The sequence below is a fragment of the Betta splendens genome, chromosome 6, assembly GCF_900634795.4.
Source record: "Betta splendens chromosome 6, fBetSpl5.4, whole genome shotgun sequence".
NCBI classification, from domain to species: domain Eukaryota; kingdom Metazoa; phylum Chordata; class Actinopteri; order Anabantiformes; family Osphronemidae; genus Betta; species Betta splendens.
This window is the reverse complement of record NC_040886.2, coordinates 10,260,696-10,268,642: the sequence shown is the minus strand read 5'-3', so window position 1 is coordinate 10,268,642 and position 7,947 is coordinate 10,260,696. Positions and strand designations below refer to the sequence as shown.

At 47.0% G+C, this 7,947-nt stretch overlaps 1 long non-coding RNA gene across 1 annotated transcript; it reads left to right on the top strand.

Moving 5' to 3' along the window:
• Positions 1–2,788: 2,788 nt before the first annotated feature.
• On the top strand, positions 2,789–7,211 carry LOC121202321 (uncharacterized). Its single transcript, XR_005897845.2, has 3 exons — positions 2,789–3,147; positions 3,418–3,469; positions 6,228–7,211. It is a non-coding gene; the product is annotated as an uncharacterized LOC121202321 (long non-coding RNA).
• The last annotated feature ends 736 nt before the right edge of the window (positions 7,212–7,947 follow it).

Genomic DNA, 7,947 nt, shown 5'->3' with positions numbered 1-7,947 from the left:
GTCATAAATAGTCGCGTCCTCTTAGTGAAGCTTGTACTTGTGGCGCCATCTTAGCTTATTTACTTACTTTTAACTTTTTCGTTCACTGCAGTTTTGGTGCAGGAGGAACCCCCCCCCCCCCCCCCCCCCCCCCCCCCTCCCCCCTTCAGCTCATTAACGAGCAAAATGAGCTTTACGAGACTGTCCGGCTGAATTCAAACACTCAGTGCCTCGAGTGTGAATGTGCTGGATGCTTTTCTATAGGAGGTGGTGCGTTGGGGTGGGGGTGGGGGCGCGTAGTGCTGCTTGGAAAATCTGCAGGGGAGCGACGCCACGTGCAACTGTAAAGCAATTTTACCCATAAACGGCTCTGACAGCATTATCGCCGTGTCCCTGAATGAACACACATTAGGAAGTGGTGCTTCAAGCTTCGAGCTGGGCAAGTATTTATGGGGCCGGTGTGTGCTCGCGCCGGGCCCGGGCGGCGCGGGCCCTGCAGATCCCAGCATCACACGCTGTCGGCTGGCGCAGCAGCATTGCCCTGCCCCCTAATATCTTCAGCTAATGCAAGTCTCCGGTTAATTGAAAATGAACTAGCCCGCATCTCCCTACAGTGCCGTTATGAAGCCGTTAAAGCAGCCTCCCGGTGCAGGACGAACATCACAAGCCTCCCACTGTATGCAAAGAATAACTCCGCCGGATAAATCAATGCGTTCTTCAGCGCAGAGGCTCCACCAGGTGAAACTGTGGCACCGTTATTACTTGCCAAAAAGAAGCAGCTGATAAATCAGGACTGTGTGGAGATGAAACTACACATAAAGGCAGCGCGGCGCACGTATCTCCAGTGGCAGTGATTTACAGCGGGCTGAGCTAAACTGCTTACCGTCAGGAGCTGTAATGGATGCCAGCGTCTGCTCCTAATTTCTGTGACCGGGGAGAGATACGGCGGCTGTTATTTCCTCCCAAGGCGATTGCGCTGATGTCGCTCAAGGTACCCTACTGCGTTACATCGGAGCCATATGGGCACAAAGTGGTGCAATTAAAAGCCCGGGAGCGGCGTGCGAGGCTGATCACCGGGGCAGGCAATTCCGCTCCCGATGAGGAGCGTGATGTAGAGAATGCGGCGTTCATCCGCAGAGGAGTTCACCGAGAGTCCGCCAGCACTGGAGTGAAAGTAAACACTGAACGGGGCCCATAGAGACGAGTGATGGGGTTCAAATGTGAACGTGGCTACGTGCTTTCACGTGTCGGTGAGGGAAACCCTCCTCTGACGGTGTCACTACTTGCACATTTAGTAACACCACAATGAGCCTATTCTGCAGCGCCTTTGTTTGTTATGTGAACGTGTAGAGCTGATGATTATTATTCACAGCGCTTCACGAGTTGAAGGGCTCGTGCTTCGGCAGCTGATCAGGAACAAGGAGAAGAAGAAGAAGAAGAAAAGCCTTACATAAGCCGCATTATACTTTATAGATGTGCTGCAACAGGTTTGTCTCCAGAGCGCGCTCCGTCCTGCCCCCTGCTGTGGACCGGGGTCCCTGCAGCCTCTTGTCCTCAATTGGTTCCGCTCTCCCAGGGCTCATTGTGTGTGGATCTTCGCTTGTCAGAAAACATCCAGCCTTCATTCGTCTGCCGCAGAGGACAATGCGCGGAAAAGGTCGCGGTGTCCATTAATCAATTCCCAATTTTCAGCGGAACGGGAAGGAGAGAGAGGAAGGAGGCAGGTCGGGCCTCCGCCCCCTCTCCCCCTAATGTAAATGTAATACTAAAGAGGAGAGGAGAATTATTCCACCTGTGCTGGCTCAAGACTGACGCAATCAGGCTTTCTAATGGATGCAGCTCTCCTAAATAGCCAGTAGATGGCGTCAGCACTTAAAGATTAACACTCACGGCCACAAAGCCCCGCTGTCGGTGTTATAACGGCAGTCAGATAAGACATTAGACGCACCGCTATTCTATTTAAGTCAAACACAGTGGCATCATTCCATTGTTTCCCCATGGACTATTTGTGATAATGATGAAAGTTAAAGATATTGTTAATATTGACGGGGTTCGTCTTTTATTACCTATTGTCATATTTCCTGTCACTCAGAGGTCAGTGAAGTCAGAAAATGACTAACGTCAGCAGAGTGTGGTCGTGCACATGAGCATCACGACAGAGCACATCTGTCTGTAGTGTCACATCTGTCTCAATGCAGAGAGGCGCTGCAACACGAGCGACCAGTACAATGCGGTGGCGGCGCCGCGCAGTCCGTGTGGCTGTGACACGTATGAATGGACTTGGCGTCGGGGCTCACGTCTGCCCCGCGGACGTCCAGCGTGAGCGGAGGCCTCGCGTGATTTCGTTACACGGGCTGACCGAATGAATGAACGGATGAACGCATGAATGGATGGACGGGCGAATCAGCGAGGCGCCTTCTCCGCGTCTTCGCCCGGGGTGAATGGCGGTGCCGGGCCCGGGGCTCGCAGGCCCCCCTTTCCGCTGGCGCTTAACTGGGTTTCGGGTCCCGCCTCTCCCCCCCCCCCCCCCCCCCCCCCCCCGCCCCCCGCCCCACCGCAGGCTGAGCTGGATGACCGCTCTCCTGCTATTTTTATCCCCGCGGTGCTGTTTCTGTTTCGCAGCCAGCCAGCGGAGAGGCGAGCGGAGGTGCGGGCGTCTCTCCTCACACCCACCTCTCTCCCCATCACCCCCCCCCCCCCTCTCTCTCTCTCCCTCTCCCTCTCTCTCTCACTCACTCTTTCCAAAAATAGCCGTGAGTCGTGATCAGCTCGTCCTTGAGAGGCAGAGAGGGAGAGAGAAAAAGGACTGTATTATTGCTTAGAATCAGAGGAGGGGTTATGGATTGATACAAATAGTCACCCCCGCCAAGCCAACCCCAGCGCAGGCTGAATTAATGTGTTGCTATTTTTGGGAGCCCCGTGTTTCCAGGGGAGACCTAATGACGCAATGACGTCAATGCGGGTCAATCGCAGACTGGAGGAATTGAGTGGCTTCCATTTGGGTCTTTTGCAGTATTTCCTACAGAAAGGATGGAAACGAGTACAAAATGGAAGTATATTGCCTCCAAAATGCATCGAAAACAGAGGTGAATCAAAATGCTGAAGTGAAAATGATCAGACCGGCATCACGTCGCCCCAACCCTTCGAGCATCAGCGGTAGTAAGGGAGGTGTGTATGTATGGATGCTTTTTCCCTCCTCATCCACAGCGCATTCGTGGCATGAAGCTTGGCTTTGACTCGCTTTGCGGGACAACATTTTCGCGAACATTTGACGTGCTTGTGCGGTTTGATGTGCGCAGCATGGGCTGTTTGTTGCCGTGTGGCGGTCGCGTGCACATGCCGTGTTTCGCCCCGTCTCCTGCTACGCGCTGCCCGTTACATACGTGTGATTGTGCCGTGTTTTATTCGCATTGTGTTTCCCTTTTTCCTCTCTCCCAGGGGCTTTACACAACCTGACCTATTCCGAGCCCTCGCATCCAGACGCACAGAGGTAACGAGCGCCGTTCTCCCTCGCCATCACATCTCAACGCACAACGCAGCTCTCGCCCATTTATTCTCGCATTTTTACACGTTTTTTTTTACTGTTGCCGTGCCACGTTTTGTCTATAAACTGCTGATCGGGGCTTGTGCGCCGGTGAGAGCGGCGTCTCGTTATTGTGGCTCAAGACCGTGCGCGTCATGGTTGCTCGCAGCTCGGCGACCTGCCGACGCGCACAACCGAACGCGGGCGATGCGTGGAGATTTAGTCTTTTCCCAAACTTTGAATTCGCCTGTGGATCGTATCTTTACCGCTGAAGTTCAATGCGTCCGTCAAGGGATCACGGTGTTGTGTATTACCCAGTGATTGCGGGCATATTCGGGATTATAGGAGGGTTATTTTTCAGGCTACTGGCCAGGTGACGTGGGTATAAGCAGGATGAATTGACAGTGCAACCCATTGTTACAAGAAAAAAAGCCCAAGAGGGATACATGTTGCATTCAACAAGATGCTGGTGCTCCTATTCAATCAGACACACATTTACATATTTAAACAGACGCACATGCACACATTATCGGACACACACACACACACACTTGCACACATGCACAGTGTCGTGAGAGGAGGTGGGGGATTTTAGGGCGTTTACCGGCAGGGCTGGTGTGAAGCTTTCAGAACCATGGACAGCTCACATGAAGCTCCTCCAGTGTGGTCCACTCTCCTCCGTCCGCTGCAGCATCATTGTTCAGCAGTAAACCCCATTTAACCCCCGGAGATTCCTGTTTTATTGTCCAGAGGATACAATTTTACCTAACCTTTTTACCTAATTTTACCTTATCATTCATCATATTCATCATAGAACACAAAGCTCACATTTTGCCTTTTAGGTTGTTACTGTGTTGCAACTGTGTAAGGTAATGCCAGCTAACTGCATAATGGGTGCATTGTAAAAACGATCAATGTTTGTTGTGTATTTTATAGTTTAAAATTGTATATATTTTGTCCAGTTGTATGAATAAATGTGTCTTAATATTCAGTATTATGCACCAGTTTGCATTTACACCAAGCTGTGCCAGAGGAGGTGTATGGTCACGTCTGGTGTTCTGTCACCTGACACACAGATTCTTCCTCTCTGGCTTTCTATAATTAAACACAGATACGGTATCACATATTATCTACAGATATTCGTATATTTTTATTAATTACACAGTCAACACAAATATGCCTTTTATTTAAAAAAATCACAGAGCCACAGTTTGCTTTGGGACGTGTCCGTGTTAATTACAGCTTTTCTAGTTTCACTGAATTCTCCTAGGTATCACATATATCACAACTTCACATTTAGCAAGCTAAGGTTACACGTAATCATCCTTTACTCCCTGCTTGAAGCACAAGTGTAAAATTAGAGTGATTTGTTTGTGCATAGGTTGGATATAGGTGGGTGTATTTTTTACCTACAGATCTGGCTTTTCATTCAGTCTTTACAGTAAAACATCATCAATCTCTCTGACTGTGTTAAAATCAGTGAAAGGTTATGCGTGACGTATGTCATTTTAAACTGCAGCTAAGAGGTCAAGGCTGGAATACGATGGATGATTAGATTAAAATAAAACTGAAAATTATATCACATATAAAAACCTGCTACCTGTAGAAGCACTCACTGGCATCAAACTAAACAATCTGGTGTGACTTAAAAAACAGAATTTATACAATGGAACTGCTTTTTACCTGCTCACGAAGTGTCACCTTATGTTAATTCAAGTCACAAATATCAACAATCACAATATTTCTAAGCTGATAAACTATAAAATGCACACCAGTCAGGAACTTTCAAATCTTTACCTACATCCAATCAGAAACGTGAGGCTGGAAACATTTATAAAAAAATCAAGGCCTCTGATGTCACTAAACGTCACAACTGGACTTTGATTACACCCATGTTGAATTAGAAAACACTTATCACCAGGCTTCAAAATACTGAACATGGGAAAAACAACCATAGAGTAACTGACTAACAACCAACAGATTCATTGAAGCTGATTAAAATCTCCTTTCACAGGTCAACCTCATGCAAATCTTTAAAGAGGTTTGATTTCTGACTAAGCCATTGTCAGAGACCACATTATCACATTATCTTACAGATCGTTGTCAGATTAAACAGAAGTAGAATAATTTAGAAAGAATCCACCAATTTACTACAAATTAACATGAAAACCCCATCTCAGCAGTGAATGATGGTGGAGGACGTCTCTGCTGCCTCTGCATCTATTCCTGAAAATGAATTCCCAGGTATTGAGGAGATATATGAGGAGACCTCAACCAGTAGGTGCTGTGGAACAACAGGGCCGTTCACACCTGACAGTAGAGCTGACATGTGCCAAAGAACAGAACAAAACCATCACTGACGTCACAAAGCAGGTGTTTGAGGTTATCGCTGCCAAACGCATGTGATCTGCTTATTAGCACACTTTTTGAGTCGCTGAGCTTGTTTAATGGGCGTGTGGATCCTTCCTGCTTTGAGGAATCCTGTGACACATCACATCCGTATCTTAACCAGCGTATGTAGAGATCAGCTCACAGACGCTGCGCGGTTTCCTTGTGTAATAATAGTAGTGTATTTGATGTTTGACAATGAAATGGTGCAGAAGTTTAGTCTTAGTTTCGCCCTTCTCATCTCTCTGTCTGGGTCGAGGGTTTATTTTCCGGCCTTAGGACAGGTTTTCAGCCTAATTTACTGTCAGACTCACCGATGCTTAACTGTGTGTTTCAGGTGCAGCGGGTGATGGTGGTCGTGCGCTCAGCTCTGCAGCCTTGTTCCTTTCAGACCTTTTTGCGGTCTGGGCTTGCTGTTCAGTCTATCCAGGAAGCCCTTACCCCAAAAAGCATCTGCAAGGGACCCTCACGTCTCAGAAATCACTCCCAGGGCCTGACAGCAGCAGAGTAACGTGACTCTGGGTGAAAGATGTAACTTTGTAGTAGAAAACACAGGCGCTGTTAATTAGGAAAAGGTTTTATCTGCTCTGGTTCCACTAGTTTCCCTTCCGCTCACCTCTTGCTGGGCTGCTCCACCAATAACAAAGAAGAAGCTGGGAAGTACAAAAACTTTCCAACAAATATCTTTTATTTTAAACTTTCACTAGCGTCCATCATGTTCTTCAGCCCTGAGCTGCTGCACCGCATCTTCGGCGCCGTGTGATTTCCCCACAAGATGGCAGCATTGCTTAAATTTATTTTATTTATTATTATTTTGACTGAGGAAATTGTGTGTAATATACATATTGTATAAACTACAAAATTATCTTACCTTAGAAAAGACATAATTGCAAGTAGACAATTCTGGATGTTTGCGGCACGTGCGTCAACGTGAAAAGAAGGAAGGGGGAAATGGAGCGCAGCAAAGCTAGGGGTTCTTCTCGTGGTGGGGGTGGTGAGATTCAGTGGGGACTGGAAGAAACAATACAGATGTGTCCTGTGCAGGAAATATATAATACATGAGCAGTCAAAGTCTGTCTCCTCTATCTGCAGTTACACCAGGTTATGTTCATAAGATGATGAGATGATGTGTGTGTTAATGTGTAGTTGGACCATACATACACTATACAGTACATACAGAAGGAGCTGAATCGCTTTAGGTTTCTGTTTAGTAGCAGATCTGTTCAGTGTTTTCCAGTCTGAAAACACCCCTCGTTTAATTGTTATGAAAAGTGATTTTTTTTAGCTCAGATGATGACGAAATAAACAGCCTTTAAAGAAATGTGTCATTTCCTCTGCTCGTTAATTCAACAAGTTCTTAGGTATCATCCAAACCAAAATCAGGTGTTTTCTATGCAACAAGCAGCAAGTTTGTTTCCAGTAAAACACAGACACACACATGCACTCACGCACCCACGCACAATCCTTATACCTACATCGAAGCGAGGACCTCCATTGACATCATGCCTTCCCTGGCCCCTGTCACATCTGAACCAAACAGGCCACACACACACACACACACACACGCACGCGCACACACACACACACACACACTTCACGTGACTCAAAGGATTTCACAAAGCCTTGGATAGAATTCCAGCTGAGGTGGGTAAATCTGGTTTTACCTTTAGGCTGTTGTTGAAGGACTGTGATCCACTTCCTGTGTGTCTCAAACAACAGATGCAGGGCTACTCACTTTCTATTGTACTCATTTTGACAGAACATCTGGAATCTGTTACCACTGTGGAAAAGATGGGTTTCTGTAACTTCACTGGTCAGATGGTCCATTGCAGTGGAAAAAGTAAATAAACTGAGAGACTTACAGTATGTTTTTGAATTCCCATCTCAGAAACCTGTCATAGGCCAGAATGCTGATACAGAAACGATGGAAACATTTAGAAAAAAAGGGAGAAAAAAAGAGCAGATACAATAATACTCCAGATATAATGATATTAAAAACCAGTTACTAGCAATTTCTGTGGAACACAAACACTTTAATTAGAATTATTCCGGTTCTC